We start from the raw sequence: 23762 nt of genomic DNA on the forward strand, positions 1-23762 counted from the left end.
AGGTTGGAGTTCCCCAATTCGAAACAGTATGATATTTAATCTCTGAAGTATTCATGAACCGCCCAAGTCCTGTAATGTTCCCAATATCCCCAGGTGCTTTGCATACGGGTATTAAACATGTTCCCAACATACCCATTTCCTGTACATGTTCAGTCATGCAAAAGTCACTCACATTTGTCATTCTTGCTAACTGAACCCAGATATTGTGTTGAAACCGCATCCCCAACTCCTGCCCCAACCTGTCAGCCCCGGCGCTTCCTAAAATCCAACAAATGCAAAGTACAAAAATAGAATTTGTATTTAAAGACGCAATTAAAGCAAGAATGGTATTCTCAGTTGTCTTGTCCACCCCGGCTTGTTCCATTGCTTTTTCTGCTTGTGTTGCTAAGTTCTTTATTTGGCCCCAAGTCACGGGAGGTTGCGGAACATTCCGACCACGCTTCCTGGAAGACATCCCAGTATCCTGAAGTTGCAGAGAAAAATTAGGGATGGGATTCTTAAGATTATCGTGCCAGGACATCGTCTTTCCAGGGCCGGATACACCTAGCAGGTACCCACACAGGACCGTCAGGCGTAGACACAGCCGCGTAACCTCGACCCCACGTTATAAGCGGAACTGGGCCTTTCCACTCTGGATTTGGTAGTTGCCGAAACTGCACCCGCGGGGCAGGTAGAGACTCCGACTGCTGAAAATGCCGCTGCGCTCGAGTAGAAAAGGAAAAATGAGTATTGGGAGATTGAGACAAATTTAAATGATTAATGGTAAACAACACTTGTGCCAGCCACTCCTCTTTGGTGGCCAATCCCAGTGGTACTCCTCCTTTTTGTTTTTGTTTAAGCAAATGCTCTTTAAGGGTACGATTGGTACGTTCGACGACAGCTTGACCTGTAGAATTATAAGGAATACCAAACAAATGTGTAATGGACCACTTAGTGCAAAACTGTGCAAATTGCTGTGAAACATATGCAGGACCATTATCAGTTTTTATCGTCTGAGGTTGGCCCATGATGGCAATAGAACGAATGACATGATTAATAACATTCTTAGTTTTTTCCCCTTTCTGAGGAGTTACCCATATGTATCCGGAATATGTATCTACTGTAACATGCAAATACTTCCATGGGGAGAAAGTAGGAAAATGTGTAACATCCATTTGCCACAACTGGTTAACTATGAGACCTCGTGGGTTCACTCCTGGTTCTGGGGATAGAGTTAACTGTGTGCATTGGGGACATTGTTGAATAATGGCAGAGGCTTCCTGGGCAGTAAGATGGAATTGCTTCTGGAGTGCTTTAGCATTTTGATGATGAAGGGCATGACTTTCTATGGGTGTGCAAAGGAGGGCACGAAGAGCCTGATCAGCATGAAAAAGCAATCTTTCAGGTCTATAATAGCTAAGGAATAGTCATATGGAATTAAATTTGGATTGGGCGTCCCACATTGTAGCGGACCCATGGGCACAATTAATTTATTTATTTCTCGTAAATCATGTAAGAGCCTCCACTTTCCAGATTTCTTTTTAATCACAAACACTGGGGTGTTATAAGGGCTATTACTTTCTGCTATATGATCAGCTTCCAGTTGCTCCTTTACCAGTTGGTGCAGAGCTTCTAATTTTTCTTTGGGTAAGGGCCATTGTTCTACCCAAATGGGTATGTCTGTCTTCCATTGTAAAGGAAGAGCTGCCTTTTGTTGGCTAATCATTAATAACAATGGTGGTCTGGAATTGCTCCAGTAAATCCCTTCCCCACAGATTTACTGAAATGTCCAAAATACAAGGGCGAATGTGGGCTATACGATCACCATCAAGAGCAACAACTTGTATCCAATCCTTACTCCGTTTTGAATCCTGAGCTCCGCCCACTCCCCACACAGAAGGGGCCACTTCTACTGGCCAAGAGGATGGCCAGTTATGTTCAGCAATTACTGTGACATCTGCCCCAGAATCTATAATACCTTCAAAAATAACATTGTTTAAACAATACTTACGAACCGGTTTCTCCCTGGTCACTTCTGCCAGTACTGCAGCTACCTGTGGATGGAAAGGATTACCTGAAATACTCACACTCGGCGATTTCGTCCTTGTAGATCCGAATCCACCAGTACGTTTTTGGGAGGAAGTGTTCGATGTGAAAAGACGATATGGCAATAACAATAGTTGCGCAAAAGAATCTCCCTTCTTCAACTGAAGGGGAAGGTGACTCCAATACTGAATATAAATAATTCCCTGATAATCAGAATCAATAACACCAGGTACCACCATTATATTATTCTTGGAAGCAGAGGATCGCGGTAGTACAAGGCCTACGGTGCCTTCTGGTAAAGGGCCAGTGAGTGTGGTAGGCATTAAAAGAACTGCTCCAGGCAAAGGAACATCTTTTGACTCTGCATGTATTAAATCAATTCCAGCGCTTCCTTGAGTAGCAGGGGTGGGTACACTTCCTTGAGATTCGGGGCTGGAAGCCTGCCCCAAGTTCAGTTTCCCTCAATAGGACGGGAAGACACATTGGTATTGGTAGTGGGAGCTGAACGACACTGATTAGCCCAATGATAACCCTTTTTACATTTCGGACAGATTTTCTTTGGCCGGTTTGTAACAGTGCCCCCACCTTTAAATGCTCCTCCGCCAGGAGCCCGACATTCCCTTCTGAAATGACCAGGCTTTTGACAATTAAAACAATTGCCTGTAGGTTTGTTACCCTGTCTTAATGCCCCAGCTAACAATGTCATGGCATGAACATGTGTACCTACCTCTGCACAAGCTTGAATCATGTCTCCCAATTCATATTGCGGTCTATGAATAATGTTTTTCAAAATCTTTTTACAGTCTGTGTTAGAATTCTCGTAAGCTAATTTTAACAATAATTCCCCTTGTGCCTGAGGGTTATCAACCTGCCGTGTCAGAGCCTCTTTCAAACGGTCAACAAACTGAAAATAGGGCTCTGTTGCTTGCTGCCGTACATTCGTAAAAGAACGTAAGGGTTCTTTCCCAGCAGGCACCTTTTTAAATGCTTTCTGTATACACTCAGCAGTTCGATGAAATGCGGCTTCAGGCAATACCCCTTGTTGTGCTATGGTAGCAAAATTACCTGACCCATAAATTTGCTCGGGAATGATATTAGCATCCCCAGCTGCTATAGCAGCATGTCTAAATTCTTGGTCCCAAACTACATATTGCGAAGGAGTCAAAATCATCCTAAAGAGATCCTTCCAATCTTGAGGGATCATGTTATATCCAGTAGCTACTCCTTCCAACATCCCTTGTACATAATTAGCCGTAATCCCATATTCTCTTACTGCCTTATTTATTTCTCTAATAACAGAAAACGGAAGAGCTGTCCAAGTTGCTATGCGATTATTAGCATTATTAGGATCTGGCTGATATGTAACGGGAAAAGCTGAAATTGTACCCTCCCAGTCTCCCATTTCTTCCATAGATAATAATCCTGAGGCTGCAGCCTGAGCTATGGCTGCTTTAACCTTCCCAGTAACCTGTTCTTGTTGGACTGGAGGGCTATATGGAGGAGCATTTACAAATTTCTCAATATCCTTTTCAGGTGTAGGTAAAGAAAGTTGGGGATAAAGAGGAGTTTTCTGGTCAGAATTGGCAAACAGCGATGTCTCTTTTATCCCTAAACGACTAATGGCCTCAGCACACTTTTGCCATAATAAGAGATGGTGAATAGGTGCTCTTGGTTCTTCATGTAATTTTCTCCCTATCTTTATCCAATCTGACTGACGTAGTGATCCTTGCTCTGGATACCATGGACATTGACATTGAATTGTTTTTAACAATGATTCAATGTGAGAACGACTTATAAAGGCTGAGGTATCCTGTTTTAAAATTTTTTGTAGCTCTTGTGCATGAACCTTCTGCTGAGCTGACAATTCCCCCCCCATACTCACGAATGGGAGCTGTACGCTGAGGTGCACCGTTGGCTGATCCTGCCAGTGGGTACGAGGGTGTTTGTTCTGAATCACGTCGAGGTCACCAGATGTAGATATCACGACACAGTGAGACACGGTGAGACCAGAGTTCAATTTCGGAGCCCCCCCCGTAATTCTCGTCTCCGCTTTTATTTTACCTCCGCTTGGAGGCGTGGATTATTTTCTCTCCATAAACAGCCTATGACCTTTAACTATTGTATAACATCACGTACATACATAGTACAACAGCATTATCTACGTGGCAATATGCAGGCAGTTATTTAACCACTACAGATGTCAGTATCGTTTACAGCCATAAAGTTAACCACATCCTGTTTTTCCACTGGTCAGATCGCAATGTCTTGAGAGATAGTGTACTGAGAACAGCAGCGTGGTTTGCCAACGTATGCTGTTCATTCAGTCCACCCCACAATGTTGAATAGCACTGGGAACAAAATAGTGTCCCTTGGCATTCCATAGCATAAATGCCAGGGGACCAAAGAGCACTCCCTCAGTCCTGCTCTCTGGACATGACCCTGCTGGTAGGAACAGAGCCACTTCAACACAGTGCCAGCAATACCCATCCCACAGAGTTGGTCCAGAAGGACACAATGGTCAATGGTATTGAAAGTCACTGAGAGATTGAGAAGGAGCAGGGTTGCACTCCCCCTGCCCTTATCTCTTTAAAGGTATCAGTGCAGCCAATGTTGATTCAGTCCCAAACCAAGGCCTGAACCCACATTGGCGTGCATCCTGATAATCTGTCTGTTCCAGGAATGTCTGCATTTTTTTCCACTACAGCCCTCGCAATCGCCTTCCCCAGAAAAGAAGTATATGCTATCATGTGATGTTTGTTACAATTCATTGAGTCCAGGGCTGGCTTTTTCAGTAGTTGCCGTACCATCACCCCCTCACAAAAGGAAGCATTCACCACTCCTTGGATCCAACTGATCAACCCCTTGATTTTACCAGCCATGACAGACAGGGATTAAGGGTGCATGCAGTTGAACACATCCCTACAAGCATCCTGTGCACATCATCAGGCCTCATAAACTGCTATTCATCCCACTAACTTGAGGAAACATAGCATTGGACACCTCAGCTGGAACTGTTAACCATAACAGTAGCATCTAAATCACTGTGGAGTCAAGTGACTTTATCCTCAAAATGGTAAGCCCAATGGTCACAGCAAAACCTCCATTACCTTCAGAGGCCTGTTCCCACAAGCAAGTGAGACCAGATTATGGACAACGTAGAAAAGCTCTGCTAGATGATTACTTGATTAGGAAATGGAGGACAAAAATATTTTGCTATTATGTCTTTCTGTTTCTTTTGAATCTCCTTCAGCTGAATCTGGAGATTCATGTCATCCCTCCCCATGGTAATATGAAGAGTGTAAAAAAGGAAGAGCTGCTGCCAATGAGATGCAAGATGTCCTCTGTAAGATGTTCACTTGTCCACCACTCCCAAAGTCGTAAGTATGTCTTTAGCCTGTTCCAATTGGAATTAGAGTTGGAAAAGGTTCAGAAGAGGGCAACCAGAATGATCAAGGGGATGGAGCGACTCCCTTACGAGGAAAGGTTGCAGCATTTGGGGCTTTTTAGTTTAGAGAAAAGGCGGGTCAGAGGAGACATGATAGAAGTGTATAAAATTATGCATGGCATTGAGAAAGTGGATAGAGAAAAGTTCTTCTCCCTCTCTCATAATACTAGAACTCGTGGACATTCAAAGAAGCTGAATGTTGGAAGATTCAGGACAGACAAAAGGAAGTACTTCTTTACTCAGCGCATAGTTAAACTATAGAATTTGCTCCCACAAGATGCAGTAATGGCCACCAGCTTGGATGGCTTTAAAAGAAGATTAGACAAATTCATGGAGGACAGGGCTATCAATGGCTACTAGCCATGATGGCTGTGCTCTGCCACCCTAGTCAGAGGCAGCATGCTTCTGAAAACCAGTTGCCAGAAGCCTCAGGAGGGGAGAGTGTTCTTGCACTCAGGTCCTCCTTGCGGGCTTCCCCCAGGCACCTGGTTGGCCACTGTGAGAACAGGATGCTGGACTAGATGGGCCACTGGCCTGATCCAGCAGGCTCTTCTTATGTTCTTATGTTCTTATGTTCAATGCAGCCCTAATAATTAAGATTACCTTGGTAAAAACCATGCAGTTTCAGAGTTTTTATTATGTCTCATAATACCTAGAGAAATAAGTGCTCCTGAGAAATAACTGCAGTAGCTGAAGTTGTAAACTGTTGATAGATTTCATTGCAACCAAACGGTATACACATTTTGTTAAATGTTCATTTGACATAGTGCTTCTTTATCAATCACAACACCTTATGGTTCTTATAGACCACGGAATGGGAATCTGACCCTTCTATTAGTCCCACTCAGTGTTGCCAGTGGTCAGGGGATAATGAAAGTTGAAATGAAGCAGCAGCTGGTGGGTCACAATTTTCCCATCTATCTCCCCCTCTCTATTTCTCTCTCATACTTTGAACAAATAAAAGATTACAAAGTTGGCACCAGGAGGGTCTTCATGGGGAAAGCCTTTGGAGGCAGCACACAGTGGCAGTGGCAATGGTAGACCACCTCTGAATACCGCTTACCATGAAAACCCTATTCATAGGGTAGTCATAGGTCAGAATCAACGTGAAGGCAGTCCAATTCATTTTCAAGCATGATGGCATGGGAGTAAATCCCATTGAGCTCAATAAGCATGCAAATGATCAGACCTACCCTACCCTCCTCCTCCCTCCCATCACCTCCCTTTTGCCCCTTACCTCTCCCTTCACCCCTCCCCTTCCAATCTCCTCCTTCTCCCTCCCACTCCTTCTGGTCCCCTTTTCCCCCCTTCTTCTTTCCCTCTACTCTCCCCTCCCCCTCATGCTCTCCCATGGTCAGTTTTCCTAGTTATGATTGCACAGGAGTAAATCCCCTTGAACTCAATAAGCATGCAAATAATCAGACCTGCCTTTCCACTCCTTCCTCTCTCCTCTCCCTTCTTCCTCCCTCCCCTCTTCCTTCTTCCTCCTCCCCTGCCCACTCCAGGCTTCCCTCCCCATGGCCAATTTTATGATTGCATGATTGCAAGGGAGTAAATCCCACTGAACTCAATCAACATGCAAATGATCAAACCTGCCATCCTCCTCTCTCTCCTCCCTGCTCCCCTTCCCATCCTCCCTCCCAATCCCCTGTGGTCAGCTTCACCTATCCTAAGCATGACTGCAGGGGAGTAAATCCCACTGAACTCAATCAACATGCAAATGATCAAACCTGCCATCCTCCTCTCTCTCCTGCCTGCTCCCCTTCCCATCCTCCCTCTCAATCCCCTGTGGTCAGCTTCACCTATCCTAAGCATGACTGTGTCATAAGGCAGAGCTGGGGTCCCAATCCCGGGGAGCTGGATCCCAGAGAGTTGGGAGAAGAGTATTCGGATGGATGGCAGAGGGAAGGGGGAGGAACTTCCCCCCTTTGGAGCGAAGATGAAACAGAGGAACTGCCAGTGATAAGGTCGCTTAGCAATGGGGAGCCTGAGCCCTCCCTGGACATTCTCACGCCTCCCCCTCTTTCAGACTCAGAGCAAGAGGGGAAAGAGGGAGGGCTGCTCACAGCCGAAAAGCGGGGAGGCAGTTTACCATCAGCTCCTCCCCTATCCCCCATCCTGGAATCGGAAACTTCAGAAGAGGAGGGGGTGATGCTTCCCCCCCTCACCGCGCACACGCAGACAGCTGAAAAGACAGGAGAGAAGGGGGGAAGGCGGGCAGTACCTGAGGGGCAGTTAAGGAGGAGTGAAAGATTGCGCGCCCATTTGGCCCCTTCTTAAAGAACAGGCGGGAAGAAGTCCCTTGCTCTGTCAACTTTCTCCCAATGCCGCAGGACCTGTATCCCTGTATTGCTTCATGAGAAAACGCAGTCTTTGTTTGGACATTACCCTAATAAAACACGAATTAACTACAGCCGTTGGTCTGGTTCCTGAGTCACATCCTGGGCCTGACAGCTTGACAGAGCCACCTAAATCACCCTCAATGCTCTCTTCACTTGACTGGGACAAGATGTCAAAGGGAGCAGCGGGGGGGACGAACCCCACTTCTGAGACGGAAGAAGTGGAACTCTTGAGGACTAAGGTAGCTGATTTGCAGACGGATGTTCAAGCCCTGCTAGCAGCAGTCAAGGCGCTGAAGACGGATAATCAAACCTTGAAGGCCACGATAGACCAGATGCGAACAGCCCCTCCAGCTGCCGTAGTAAAGGTTCCCATTGGATTGCCCCCAAAATACGCGGGACAAAGTGATCAGTTGGCAACCTTCGTGGCTCAATGTGAGTTATATCTGGATGTCAGGCACACAGAATTTCCAGACGATGGGGCTAAAGTAGCTTTCGTGATTAGCCTCCTGGAGGGAGAAGCTGCAAAATGGGTGACTCCGTATCTCGTGAGAAAGGATACTGTCTTAGGAAGGTACAGAGGATTTATACAGGAGATGACCGAGATGTTTCAAGACCCGCAAAGGGCTGAAACAGTAGCACGGCAACTAGGCGCTCTGAAGCAAGCTAAAGGGACTGTTTCCGAGTACACTAATGCTTTTAAAATTCTGTCCCAGGAAACTGGTTACAATGATGCTGCCCTGATGTTTATGTACCGGAGTGGATTAAATGCTGAAATCCTGGATGAGTTGGCCAGGACCTCCCCCCCCGCTGACCTACCAGGGTTCATCCGGCTATGCCTACAGATAGATCACTGGATGGAAGGAAGGCGCCTGGAAAGGAAGCAGGAAGTCCCCAGATACTCAGCCTCGGCATCCCGCAACAAGACCCTTCCCACTGCAGGGATGGCAGGTAATGCAACTGAGGGACAGGGAGGGGCTAGGCCAAGACTGTCGGAAGAAGAAAAGGAAAGACGGCGCCGGGAACGTTTATGCTTTTATTGTTCAAAGCCGGGCCATGTGGCCAGAGACTGTGGACTGAAAGGGGGGAAAGCCGAGCCGTCGGGAAACTAGAACACCCAGTCCATGTGCAGGCCGGTGGACTGGGGGCAGCGTTGTATAAAGGCCCCCCAACGATCCAACCTCCCTCAAAGGGGGTGTTGGTCTTGCCTATTTGGATTACAACTTCCAGAGGAGTGGTGTTTAATTCCACTGCCTTAATTGACAGTGGAGACTCCACAAATTTTATTGATGCAAAGTTAGTCAAGCGTCATGGAATTTCCCGGTGGAAACTGGACACTCCCCTAGCTGTGGAGACTTTCGATGGGAGACCCCTGAAGCCAGGAGGGGTGACACAAGCCACAGAGGAAGTGAAACTTCAAATCCCTGGGCATGAAGAGTTCATTTCGCTATACGTGTCAGATCTCTTGAACTTTGAGGTGATTCTGGGAATGCCCTGGCTAGCAAAGCATGAACCCAAAATAAGTTGGAAGGAGGCGGTGGTGTGGTTCACCTCACAGTATTGCCAGGAGAACTGTCAACCTGAAGGAATCAAGAACACCTTAGCGGGGGCAGTGCAAGAGATCGAGCAAGTGACCCTGCCGCCAAAGTATGAAGAATTCAAAGATGTGTTTGATGAAAAAGAGGCAGAGACTTTACCCCCCCACCGCCCTTACGACTGTGCGATTGACCTAGTGCCAGGAGCCAGCATCCCATCAGGGAGAATCTACTCTCTCACAGAGAATGAGAGGGAGGCCCTGAAGGAATTCCTGGATAAAAACCTGAGGCGAGGATTCATATGCCCCTCACAATCCCCTGCTGGAGCGCCACTATTGTTTGTGAGAAAGAAGGGGGGGAACTCAGACCCTGTAACGACTATCGCGCATTGAACCAGATCACCATCCCCAACAGCTACCCGCTGCCCCTGATCTCAGAGTTGCTGGACCGACTGCGCTCTGCAAAAATCTTCATGAAGTTGGATTTGAGAGGAGCGTACAATCTGATCAGAATGAAGGAGGGAGATGAATGGAAAACAGGATTCTTGACCGCTTACGGACAGTATGAATACCTGGTCATGCCGTTTGGGCTTTGTGGAAGTCCAGGAATTTTTCAAAAATTCATGAACGACGTGTTTAGAGACTTGTTGGACACATATGTAATCTGTTACTTAGATGATATCCTGGTGTTCTCAAAGAACCAGGAAGACCACGACCAGCATGTGAAGACGGTGTTGAAGAGACTGAGAGAAAATCACCTGTATGCTAAATTAGAGAAATGTGGATTTGACCTCAAGTCTCTAGACTTCCTTGGATATCGAATCTCAGCGGAAGGCGTGGAGATGGACCCAGGGAAAGTAAGCTGCATATTGGACTGGGGCCAACCTGTCACCAAAAAGAATGTACAATGGTTTTTGGGGTTTGCCAATTATTACAGAAAGTTCATTCCAGGGTTTTCCAAATTAACAGCTCCTCTGACTGACTGTTTAAGGGGGAAGAAGAAGTTTCAATGGACAGAGAACGCCACCGAGGCCTTTGAGGAGCTGAAGAGAAGGTTTGCTACTGAGCCCATTCTGCGCTTTGCTGATCCGACCCGCCCTTTTGTCGTGGAAGCAGATGCTTCAGATTTTGCCATCGGGGGGGTCCTGCTACAATTAGACCAAGAAGGGAAGGAGCTGCACCCCTGTGCGTACTTCTCTCAGAAGTTAAAGCCTGCAGAGAAGAACTACACAGTTTGGGAGAAGGAGCTGCTGGCCATCAAGGACTCTTTTGAAAACTGGAGACAATACCTAGAGGGGACCTCTCATCGAATTGAAGTGCGCTCCGACCACAAGAATCTTGAAAGCCTCCAAACAGCCAGAAAGCTGAACCAGAGACAGATAAGATGGTCCCAGTTCTTCACTAGGTTTAACTTCCAGATTACTTACCATGCCCAAGCCAAAAACCAGAGAGCGGATGCCTTATCCAGACAGCCACAATACAAAGAAAGTGAATCTGAGGACCAGCCTCAGTACGTAATTCCGCCAGAGAAATTAACGTTGGGAGTATGCCAGCCTTCATGGGAAGAGGAACTCAAAAAGGCACAACAAGAAGATGCAGACATACTAAAATATCAGCAGGAGACGGGACAAGGTCAAGACTCAGAAGTAACCTTTCACTGGAGAAATGGACTGTTATGGTTCAAAACCGCCAGATATGTGCCAGAAGGGGAATTAAGGCTCAGAATCCTATGCCAGTGTCATGATTCCATCACAGCGGGACACTTTGGGATTTACAAGACCATTCAGAACGTGGCCAAGGACTTCTGGTGGCCTAAAATGCGTCGGGATATTGAGAGTTATGTAAAGTCCTGCTCTGTCTGTCTGCGGACAAAAACACAAACAGGGACACCAGCAGGACTGTTACAACCATTGCCTGTCCCACACAAACCCTGGAAGGACCTCTCCATGGATTTTATAACTGATCTATCCAAGTCCCAAGGAATGACAGCCATCTTAGTAGTGGTGGATCTACTTACCAAAATGGCACACTTTCTTCCTTGTGCAGGGGCCTTAGAGGCTAAAGAAACGGCCAGGTTATTAATAAAAGAAGTCTACCGGCTGCATGGATTGCCAAACAGCGTAGTCTCAGACCGAGGAACTCAGTTCACAGCCAAATTTTGGAGAGCAATGTGGAAACAGTTGCAGACGGAATTAAAACTCTCCTCCGCCCATCACCCCCAGACAGATGGGCAGACGGAATGCTTGAATGCCATTTTGGAAAGATATTTACGAAGTTATGTGTCCTATCAACAGACTGACTGGGTATCATATTTGCATTTTGCAGAGTTCGCCTACAACAATTCTCTACACTCCAGCACTCAACAAACCCCATTCTTCGCTAATTATGGATTCCATCCTAAAGTCTTTCCAAGCAGCTCACAAGGAATGCTGGTACCGGCAGCTGAGAACTTCCTTAAGGAATTGCAAGTGGCGCAACAGACACTGAAACAGCAGTTAAACGAAGCCAAGACGGAGTACAAGCGTGTTGCTGACCTGCACAGGAAGGAGGGCCCCCCCTTCAACCGGGAGACCAGGTATGGCTGTCCACCCGCTTCCTCCAGATGCCGGGCAAATGTAGAAAATTACAAGACAAGAGGGTGGGTCCTTTCAGAATAGAAACTCAAATCAATCCCGTGGCGTACCGACTGAAGCTGCCTGACACGTTTAAAATACATCCTGTGTTCCATCGATCCCTCTTAACGAAAGCCGCCCCTCCCAGTGAGTTACGGCCGGAGGAACCTCCCAGAGCTCCACTCCTGGTAAATGAGCAGCTTGAGTTTGAAGTTGAGGAGATCTTAGATTCCAGGATCAGACACCACAAGCTGCAGTACTTGATTCACTGGAAAGGCTATGGGGTGGCTGACAGATCATGGGAAGATGCAGCTGATGTGCATGCTCCAGAATTGGTAAAACTTTTCCATCAACATTTTCCCCACCGTCCCAAGCCAGACAAGGGGAGGGGGGCACAGCCTGGGAGGGGGGATGGTGTCGGAAGGCAGAGCTGGGGTCCCAATCCCGGGGAGCTGGATCCCGGAAAGTTGGGAGAAGAGTATTTGCATGGATGGCAGAGGGAAGGGGGAGGAGCTTCCCCCCTTTGGAGCGAAGATGAAACAGAGGAACTGCCAGTGATAAGGTCGCTTAGCAACGGGGAGCCTGAGCCCTCCCTGGACATTCTCACGCCTCCCCCTCTTTCAGGCTCAGAGCAAGAGGGGAAAGAGGGAGGGCTGCTCACAGCCGAAAAGCGGGGAGGCAGTTTACCATCAGCCCCTCCCCTATCCCCCATCCTGGAATCGGAAACTTCAGAAGAGGAGGGGGTGATGCTTCCCCCCTCACCGCGCACACGCAGACAGCTGAAAAGACAGGAGAGAAGGGGGGAAGGCGGGCAGTACCTGAGGGGCAGTTAAGGAGGAGCGAAAGATTGTGCACCCGTTTGGCCCCTTCTTAAAGAACAGGCGGGAAGAAGTCCCTTGCTCTGTCAACTTTCTCCCAATGCCGCAGGACCTGTATCCCTGTATTGCTTCATGAGAAAACGCAGTCTTTGTTTGGACATTACCATAATAAAACATGAATTAACTACAGCCGTTGGTCTGGTTCCTGAGTCACATCCTGGGCCTGACAGACTGCAGGGGAGTAAATCCCACGGAACTTAATAAGCATGAAAATGATTAATCCATTCTCAGCAAACTTGCACAGCCCATTTCTGCTGGATTAAAAAGCAGAGAAATTCACTAATAGGCAAAAAAACACCCTTGCACTTTAAGAACATACCTATAGCCCACATATATTTCTATAAAACTTTAAAAAGCAGGGAAATTGGGCAGCTATAGTGAATGCACCAGGGGAGCAGGAGACCTGACCTCCTCTGTGAGATACTGTACTGCCCTACAAATTTGTCAAAATGCAATCACCATTGGGTTGGTCTTTCACAGTCCAATCCACTTCCTGTGTAGCTTGAAACAATTTGGTACCATGTGCCTCTGAGCATAGGTTTTGTCTATAGGTACGTTCTTCAACCACAAGGTTTTTTGCCTATTCGTGAATGTGTTTTTATTTGTACCCTAATATAACATTTCAAAGGGCTTGAGTACAGTTCATGTTCAAATTCTGATCATATCATTAGCACCCCCTGTTGATACAATTACATCAATGCTGATTCAAGACTCTTTTTTTGCCTGAATCATAGTCCAAATAATTGCAACTGTTATGGAAAATGTCTGCCTTTATTTTTATTTCACACATGACTAGACCTACAGGGTTGTTGTTGTAGGACATTGTCACAAACTGTCACTCGTACAATATCCCCAAATTTCAGCCAGTAACCATTTTCCTTCTAGAAAAAAAAAATCCACCTGGAGCCAAAATATACCACAGAAATTGTTTGTTTAATTATTATGGATAGGGAAGGGGGCAGCAGCTACTGTTCAGAAAAATCCAACCTACTCTGAATGAGGGTGGGTTTTTTTGTTTTGGTTTTTTTGGTGCTTTGGTATTATCAAATACACTTGTGCTGGAAACAGAGACAAAAAATGGAATCTGGGAAACTAAAATCCCTCATCCTTCCATTGGAAATCATATTGGGGTACAAATATATACCCCAAAGACAGCCAGTGTATTTGTTTGTTTGTTGCCCAGTCTGCATAAAGATTAAAAAGGCTTGCCTCACCATTCATAGATCATTTCCTATCATGGTCTATCCCCATGACACAGCCTGAAGCAAGTCACTTCACCCTGCTGCATGGAAGTTCATTCCTCAACCAGATGATAAAAGAGTTCTGAATTAAATTATTGGTCTGAAAAGGGGAGGAGGAATTTAAAAACAGATTAGATGCCAGGTGAGTGTCCTAAAGTTTTTTTAGGAGATGTCAGGCATATGTGCTAAAATTGATGATCAAATGTCTCATCAAACAATTAGAGGCCCACTGGCTACCAGTCTTTCAATAGACTTGTCTTACTTGGAAACAACTTTTTTAAAGTTTACAGTTTTCAGAATGCTTCTGAAGTTTTAATAGGGGAATTGGAAACCCTGTTCATTTATGAGAGGAAAGGATATGAAATGAAACATTTTTATAGATGTAATGCAGGGGTAGCCAATGTGGTGCCCTCCAGATATTTTGGACAACAACTCCCATCATCTTTGGCTATTGAGCATCCTGGCTGGGGCTGATGGGAGCTGAAGTTCAAAGCATCTGGAAGACACCAGGGTGGCTACTCCTCATCGAATGTGTAAATTCATATAATGATTTCTCACAAATATATACATCATAGTCAACTTGTGCTTAGTGGTGAAATTGGATTGGAGAAGGGCAAACATCATCCTGCTCTTTAAAAAGGGTAAAAAAGAAGATCCGGGGAATTACAGGCCAGTCAGTCTGACTTCAATACTGGGAAAGACATTAGAACAGATAATAAAAGAGTCCATTGGCAACTATCTAGATGACAATGCTGTGATTAGAAGGAGCCAGCATGGGTTTGTCAAGAAAAAGTCCTGTCAAACTAATCTCATCTCTTTTTTTGATCGGGTCACTAGCTTAGTAGATGGTGGAAATGCTGTAGACGTCATCTATCTAGATTTCAGCAAGGCGTTTGACAAAGTCCCCCACGACCTTTTGATTAGCAAACTAGTCAAATGCGGACTACATGGAAATACTGTCAGGTGGATTCACAACTGGTTGGAAAACCATACTCAAAGAGTGGTCATCGGTGGCTCTGCTTCAGACTGGAAGGAGGTCTCGAGTGGAATGCCACAGGGTTCTGTCCTGGGGCCGATACTCTTCAACATTTTTATCAATGACTTAGATGATGGGGTGGAGGGAAACCTTACGAAGTTTGCAGATGATACAAAACTGGGAGGGATAGCTAACACAATGGAAGACAGGAATAAAATCCAAAGAGACCTGGATAGACTAGAAAATTGGGCTGAAATTAATAAAATGACATTCAATAAAGACAAATGCAGGATTCTGCATTTAGGCCACAAAAACAAAATGCACGGGTACAGGATGGGAAATACCCAGCTTAGCAGTAGTGCGTGTGAGAAGGACCTTGGAATTGTAGTGGATCGCAAGTTGAACATGACCCAGCAGTGTGATGCTGCGGCAAAAAAGGCAAAGGTGGTTTTGGGATGCATAAACAGAGCTATAGTTTCCAGGTGGAGGGAAGTAATAGTCCCACTATATTCTGCATTAGTCAGGCCTCATCTGGAATACTGCGTTCAGTTCTGGGCGCCTCATTTTAAGAAAGATATAGACAAGTTAGAGCAGGTTCAGAAGAGGGCGACGAGGATGATAGCCGGTATGGAGAACAAGTCTTATGAGGAAAGGTTGAAGGAACTTGGCATGTTCAGTCTGGTGAAGAGAAGGCTGAGGGGTGACATGATTGCACTCTTTAAGTACCTGAAGGGCTGTCACATAGAGGAGGGTACAGATTTGTTCACTGCTGCCCCAGAGGGTAGGACTAGGTCTAATGGTTTTAAGTTGCAGGAGCGTAGATTCAGATTGGACATTAGAAGGAACTTCTTGACAGTAAGGGCAGTTCGGCAATGGAACCGACTGCCTAGGGAGGTGGTGGGATCCCCTTCCCTGGATGTCTTCAAGCAGAGGCTGGACAGCTATCTGCGGGAGATGCTCTAGCTGTGGATTTCCTGCTGTGAGCAGGGGGTTGGACTCGATGGCCTACAAGGCCCCTTCCAACTCTATGATTCTATTCTATTCTATTCAGAGAAGGGATTCTTAGAAGAACCCTGCAGATTCAGGATTCTCCAGAGAACAACCTTGATCTCTTTGTTTCTCATGCTATAGATCAGCCTTTCTCACCCAGTGTGCCTCCAGATGTTGTTGGACCACAACTCCATCTTCTCACCATTGGCAATGCTGGCTGAGGCTGATGGGAGTTGTGGTCCAACAACATCTGGAGGCACACTGGTTGGGAAAGGCTCCTATAGATTCCTATGGATTCCTATGGATTCATCATGGGTGGAACTACTGAATACAAAACCGCAAATACCAAACCCAAGTCTGATGAGGAATTAGTGAAAGGCCTGAGGTAGGCAAAAGTTCCAGTAAAAACAAACATGGAGACCACAATAAGGTGCGCAAGACAGGTAGACAAGCCCTTTTGCCTTTCTTGCACAGAGGGCATTCTCAGCACTGTAGTGAAAAATTGCACATAGGTTATATTGATGAAAATGAAGCAACTAAGCACTATACTTACACTAAACACAAGAACACCAGCTTCAGTTAGATATAAGTCAAAGCAGGAGAGTTTAAGCAACTGTGGGATTTCACAGAAGAACTGGTCAATAACATTGGAGCAGGAGTTTGAAAAAATGACACTGGTATGTACTATTCCATAGAGAAGGCCACTGATCCATGCACTTGCAACCATTTGCATGCAGGCTACAGGAATACCCCACATTAATGTATGCAATGGGTCCAGAGCGAGTACATAAACCGAAAATGTACTTAAAGAGAAGCACTTATTGATGCATGTACTGCATGGCAATCGCCACTAGATGGCAGCGGCGTCATGCCATTAAGTGTCCGTAAGTGTGAAGTGAGCGTATGTAAAGTGGCGAATGGTGGCATATGGAGTATGTCCGTACTGGCAAATGTACATAAAATGAAAATCCGTAAAGCGGGGTATTTCTGTACTTTGTTCATTATGGTCTCATACCGCAGTGGGTTGCAAATTGCAATATATTGATCATGAGCCATCACTGTGAGGAGGGCAAAATCTGACACTACAAAGAAGAATAGGAAGAAAACTTGTGCAACACATCCAGAAAAAGAAATGAAAAAATTAACTATGGATTTAGGTACGTTAGAAATTGAACCAAGGACCAGCATGGCCAGGTTCATCAGAAAGAAGTACATGGGAGTGTGCAGGTGATGGTCAAAGACTATTGCAAAGATGATGAGAAGATTCCCAATCACGGTTGCCAAGTACAATGTCAGGAATACAAAGGAGTGCACGATCTGCAGGTCTCAACTGTCAGAGAACTCCAGCAGTAGAAAATGTGACATAGAATTCGAGTTGGCTATATTTTCTGTCATAAGTTGCATGCTGTGTGAAACAGAAAAAAAAGATGGAGGCATTATATTTAACTAAAATCTGCTAAGTAGTTAAGCTGGAATTTCTTGATTTGAGTTAATTTCAAAATTTAATGTCAAGGAGATGGACATTATGGTCTTTGTTATTACTTGAGATGGTTGAGGAATTCAGTTTCTGTGAATTACGATGCAAACTCATTAGATCTGAACCTCCTCGACTAATGTGCAGATCAAAATATGATTCACCTTTAGATTCCACATTTTTCTGGAATTTGCATTACAGTTCACAGCTGGCAAAAGTACTATAATACAAGACAAATATGCATTTTGGATACAAAACATTTGGAAATGCATACACTGAGATAAAATATAAATTTAAATAAATACCTTGTGATAAAATACATATGTAAATTCACTAATAGGCAAAGAACCTTACAGTTTAAGAACGTACCTACAGCCAACATATATTTCTATCAAACTTTAAAAAGCAGGGAAATTGGGCAGCTATAGTGAATGCACCAGGGGAGCAGGAGACCTGACCTCCTCTCTGAGATATTGGACTGCCCTACAAATTTGTAAAAATGCAAACACCATTTGGGTTGGTCTGTCACAGTCCAATCCACTTCCTTTGTAGCTTGGAAGAATTTGGTAACGTGCCTCTGAGCAGAGAATTGAACTGCTCATTTTGGAAATAAATAAATGACATTATATATAAGGACAAGAATAAGAAACTAAAATAAAAAAGGGATCACAGAAAGTGCACAGTAGGCCTGCACAGCTGAACAAAGTTGATAAGCCATATATGGTCGCACACCAGGAACAGGCTAATCCTCCTGTTTGGAACTCCAAATACAGTATGGTGAACTATGGGCTGGTGAACTATGTTCAGTTCACTGTGCAGGCCTAACATACTTTGTATGCTCTGAAAAACATCACTCCATTTCTATTGCAGCCCACGGGTGAAATAAGACACAGACACAACCTAATAACCAGAAATGCACCCATGCTAACCCTGAGCACCCTCACTGCTAACCACAGTATGGAGTAGGCAAAAGAAACCAGCCGGCTAAAGCGCAGGCAAGCCAAAAATTCCTAGTCGGCCCCGAAGCGAACAAATTAATCACACTGCAGCAGAGGGAGGGTAGGGCGGGTGCCAAAGAAGAAGAGGAGGGTGAGGGGCTGGTGCGAGCTTAAATAGGCTCGGCCGCTCGTCGCCCGTGGTGTGCCTTGATGACATCATGCCAGTCCTGGCGCGCCTGCCCTTCCTCTAAATGGTGGCTAGGGCTTCACCCCAGGCAGCAAATCTCGCCCCGCAGCCGGTAAGTACCGTGCGGAGCGGGGAGTTGCGGCCCAGGGGTGAAATAAGACACAGACACAATATATATTTGGGTTAAATAACGGGCCACTTTATTAACCAAATTCACATTGCATAACGAACCTACAGAGGGGAACATAAGTGCGGGATTCTCCTGGTGAGTCAGGCAAAGCCTGCTTGCAGCTATTGGGGTGATTCAACCCCTGCCAGGCAAGGGGCTGCCAATCTGCCAACCCCTTGCCCTGACCACACCCATAGGGTGTGTAGGAAGGCCAACCTGTGTCACCGCCTGCCCCCAGTGCCCTGAAACTCCGAGTGGATGAGACATGTTGGCCCCAAGGGTGACCCGTATCCTGCCCTCAGGCCGTATAACCCGGAGCTGCAGGCCTCTGGAACCGCCAATCACCTCCAAAGATGCCTAAAGGTGTCACCTAGCTGCCATTCACCTTTACACTGTCCTGCACTTCCTTGCCACCAAAGAGGGGACAAACCTCTGTTTAGTCCCCACTTGCCCCACCTCCAAACAACAACTCATGCAGACCCCTCTGCAGGTCCCCTAGAAGGATGTCATTACCCATATCTGTCATATGGACTCCATCTGACCTATATAGCTCTATCCTACTGCGTCTTATCTCTGGATGGTGAAAAACTGACCCACCAGAGCCCAAAAGAGCCATCCTGAGTTGCCTATTGACTTTCTTGCGGGTCCTATTTATGCCCCTAGGGTCACCCTCGCAATTCCAATGCCTACGGGGTAAAACATCAGACCACACCAAGTGCACTCCCAGCCAGCGTCCTTCAATGGCCCGGAAGTCAGCACAGGCCTGCTCGATAAGAGCCCTGTCTTTCAGCATACCCAGGTCATTACCGCCCAGGTGAATAACCAAATACTGTGGCACATGATGAACCACTGTCGACTGGGAAAGTGTAGGAAGGAGCCCGTCCCAGCGCATCCCTCGGCAGCCCAACCACTGTACTGTGGCCCACTAGCTAAGCCCCAGCTGTGTGCCAACGTGTGGGAGTATGTCTGACCAAAGCAGACGTACCCAAGGCCGACTTCGCCTTATTAACTGCATGCCATGCATGCCTGCCAAACTGAGGACCATGCCCTTTCGTTGCAACTGAGGGCCATGCCGTTAAGTAATCAAGACCATCGTTGCCTCCTGAACTGCATGTCTGCACATGCCTGACAAACTGAAGCCATGGCCTTCCGTTGCCTCTCCAACTGCATGTCCGCACATGCCTACCAGACTGAGGGCCATGCCCTTCCGTTTCCTTGCCAACTGCATGTCCGCACATGCCTGCCAAACTGAGGGCCATGCCCTTTTGTGCCTCGCCAAGTGCATGTCCGCACATGCCTGCAACTGAGGGCCATACCCTTAGGTAACCGAGGCCATTGTTGCATCCCGAACTGCCTGTCTGCACATGCCTGCCACCTGAGGGCTTGACTCAAATACTGAGGTCATTCCCAACTCGGGAAATCACCACCACATGCAGAGATGTCTGCACTGAACCAAGCTGGAACAAAGTGGGTAGGAGCGCGTCCCAAAGTATTCCTCGCCAGCCAAGCTACCACACTGCAGTCCATTGACTGAGGCCTAACTGTAAGCCCAGGATAGGGTGCGCAGCTGCTCCATCCCTGTCCAGCAACATTGCCGGTCCATCAATGTTATACAGGTACAACTCCCTTCCATGGAGACATCTGATTGCTGGAGGGCCCATCGAGACAAATCTCCCTTGGATCCGGCCACCACCTCACCTATCCTAAAAGCTCCAAAAACCATCATAAGGGCTGCTGCCTGGAATAGTCTGGCTTCATAGCTTAAGGAGCATACTGTTTTTCACTGGCCCACCATATTCAATAAAATGTCCCGTGAGAAAGGGCAACGGGGATCGAGGGTGGCAGGGTGTTCTCCAGCCCACCCAGCTAACATACAGCGGACTCTAAAGTCCCTGGAATAAGTGGGGAAATCATCAGCCTTTACCTCAAAGTGCTTGGACTGAGAGGCCCAGTCTCCAGCCATTCACTAGGCAATCCCAGCAGGTGACTCACCGAATAGGCCACTCTGGCACATAGCCCTTGCCGGCCCAGAAGTCCTGGGGAAACCCCCTCCTGCATTCTGATAGCTGTTGAGCATGCTGGGGTGACAGACCGGCTTATGGCCATCTTTGACTCCGCTCCCCAATCTCCCAATGTGCGGTTGCACAGCACAACTGAACCGCTCCACCTGAGTCCATGACAGCACCTCAGTAAAACAGTGTCAATACTCTACCTTACCATGCCCCAAAAGAAAACATTAAAATCTGGGCACTAGAGAACAAAGGAACAGACAAGGGCCATAACCCTACTGTTCCGAAATCACAGACCTGTCCCATGACCATGTTATCCCACTAAAATGGACGGGAGAGTTCCCAAACCTCACTGCCTATAAGTCCAAGCCTGCAGGCAGCACAAAAACCCCGATGCATCCATGGACTTCCAGTTCTACCTCCCAGCCCTACCTAGAGATGCTATGGACCTTCAGCCTGCAGTTCAGATGCTCTAGCCCTGAGCTATGTCACGTAATTCTACAGCAAGTTAGTTAGTTCTTCCCCAGGAGTGTGGGAAAACTAGACCAAATGATTTGGGCCAGAATAGAAAATGTTGCCTGCAGTTTGGCTCTAATTTCTTGATCAATATTTGATCACAACAAGCATTAAATTATTATACAGCCATAACCCTGAACCTGTAGTAAGGCTGTGAAAGCCCTGCTATGTAGGGTTGCCAGGTCGGAACCATCCAAAAACCTGAGAAAATGGGGGTGGGCCCTAGTGATGTCACGGGGCGGGCCCTAGTGATGTCACGGGGCGGGCCCTAGTGATGTCACGGGGCGGGCCCTAGTGATGTCGCGGGGCGGGCCCTAGTGATGTCGCGGGGCGGGCCCTAGTGACGTCACGGGGCGGGCCCTAGTGACATCATTAAACATGATACATTGTATCAACCACAGTTGCTTGGAGCATACCATTCAAAAAAATTCTCTGGAGATTAAAATAGAAATCTTACCTAAAATAGGGTGTTCCTAGGTCCATCTGAAGTGACAAGGTCATTCTTTCTCACAAGCTTAGGGTGATGCAAAATGGAAATGGACTGCCTTCAAGTTGATCCCAGATAGGGTCTTCATGGTAAGCAGTATTCAGACAGAGGTGGTTTACTATTACCTTCCTTTGAGTCCGAGAGGCAGTGACTGGCCCAAAGTCACCCAGTGAGCTTCATGGCTGTGTGAGGATTCGAACCCTGGTCTGCCAGGTCACAGTTAAACACCTTTAGGGAAATTATTCCTGCTACATCACACAATAATTTGCATTAATTAACTTATTTTGTAGAACCCAAACTTTCTTGTAGACCAGTAGGAGTTTCACAGGCACTAATGCAGGGGCCTAGTGGGTAATCCAGCCCTGCACACAAGTATGCCACAGCGCTGCTGGAGGAGCCCTGTTGGATCAGAGTAAAGGCCCTTCATATCACAAGCTATATGGCTCTGTGTACCATTTGCTGGGAATCACAAGTGGGGACAGCGCTGCTGCACTTGGGTCCTGCTTGTGGGCTTCCCACAGGCATCTAGGTGGTCACTGTGTAAATGGACTAAATGGGCCTTTGGCTGATCCAGCAGGGCTGTCCTTATGTTCTTCAAACTCAGCATCCAACCCTGGCCAGTCAAACGCATCCTGTAAGCTCACAACCAGACAGCAAGGCGATAGACCAGGGATTTGCAAACTCACCACCACCACTACTTGAACATTGCTGTGGGTCTTGGCAGACCACTTAATGACTTTTTTGCCTGCTGAAGCAATTGAATGTTTTTTAATTGCATCAAGATGAAACGTCTTATAAAATATTATACAAAATAAGAATAATCTTTTATAAAAGATACTAATGCTTGGGAAAATAGCAGGGAGTAGAAAAAGAGGAAGGCCAAACAAGACATGGATTGATTCCATAAAGGAAGCCATATGATTTCATAAAGGCATGCCTACCAAGATCCTGCTGTGCATGCTTCTTGGATGTTCTGGACCTCGTCCTGGCTATCTACAGCAAGATAAATGTGGTGTTGGAGGAGAGCTTTGTGGATACCATGGACTGCGAAAAAGACAAATAATTGGGTGTTGGAACAAATTAAACCAGAACTATCACTAGAAGCTAAAATGATGAAACTGAGGTTATCATACTTTGGACACATCATGAGAAGACCTGATTCACTAGAAAAGACAATAATGCTGGGAAAAACAGAAGGGAGTAGAAAAAGAGGAAGGCCAAAGAAGAGATGGATTTATTCCATAAAGGAAGCCCCAGACCTGAACTTACAAGATCTGAACAGGGTGGTTCATGACAGATGCTATTGGAGGTCGCTGATTCATAGGGTCACCATAAGTCATAATTGACTTGAAGGCACGTAACAACAACAATACATTGCACCAGGAGATAGAAGTCTGTAATAGGGTTGCCAGGTCTCCGGTTTTCTGCCGGAGTCTCCGGCAAAAAGGGTCCGTCTCCGGCCTCCGGCCATAGTTCCTTTGAAGAGGCTAATCTCCGGGTTTTGCGAGTCTCCGTAAGCCACGCATGCGTGATTGACACTGTGGCTGGCCGGCTTCCCGCCCTTTCTCATTGAGGGCAGGACTGTAAGTGGAGAGACAGGAGGAGGACCAGAGCACTTTGTCATTTCCAGCAGAGGCGGTAAGAAGGCCTCTCTGTCTCAGGCATCTGTTAGGCCTCTGGGGTAAGCAGGCCGCTAGAGAGAGAGAGGGAGAGAGAGAGAGAGAGAGAGAGGCAGGCAGGCAGGCATTGCCTGCCTGGGGTTTGCCTGCCTGCCTGCCTGCCTGCCTGGGGTTTGCCTGCCTGCCTGCCTGCCTGGGGTTTGCCTGCCTGCCTGCCTGCCTGCCTGGGGTTTGCCTGCCTGCCTGCCTGCCTGCCTGGGGTTTGCCTGCCTGCCTGCCTGGGGTTTGCCTGCCTGGGGTTTGCCTGCCTGCCTGCCTGCCTG

The 23762-nt window shown here is 46.8% G+C and overlaps 1 long non-coding RNA gene across 1 annotated transcript; it reads right to left on the reverse strand.

Annotated features, from left to right (window-relative positions):
- LOC133366779 (uncharacterized) lies at positions 1-4351 on the reverse strand. The gene is made up of 3 exons (XR_009758480.1): positions 3908-4351; positions 1991-2033; positions 1-698 (listed from the first exon to the last, which is right to left on the reverse strand). It is a non-coding gene; the product is annotated as an uncharacterized LOC133366779 (long non-coding RNA).
- Positions 4352-23762: the final 19411 nt, after the last annotated feature.

This window comes from Rhineura floridana, chromosome 11 (assembly GCF_030035675.1).
Source record: "Rhineura floridana isolate rRhiFlo1 chromosome 11, rRhiFlo1.hap2, whole genome shotgun sequence".
In the NCBI taxonomy this organism is placed as follows: domain Eukaryota; kingdom Metazoa; phylum Chordata; class Lepidosauria; order Squamata; family Rhineuridae; genus Rhineura; species Rhineura floridana.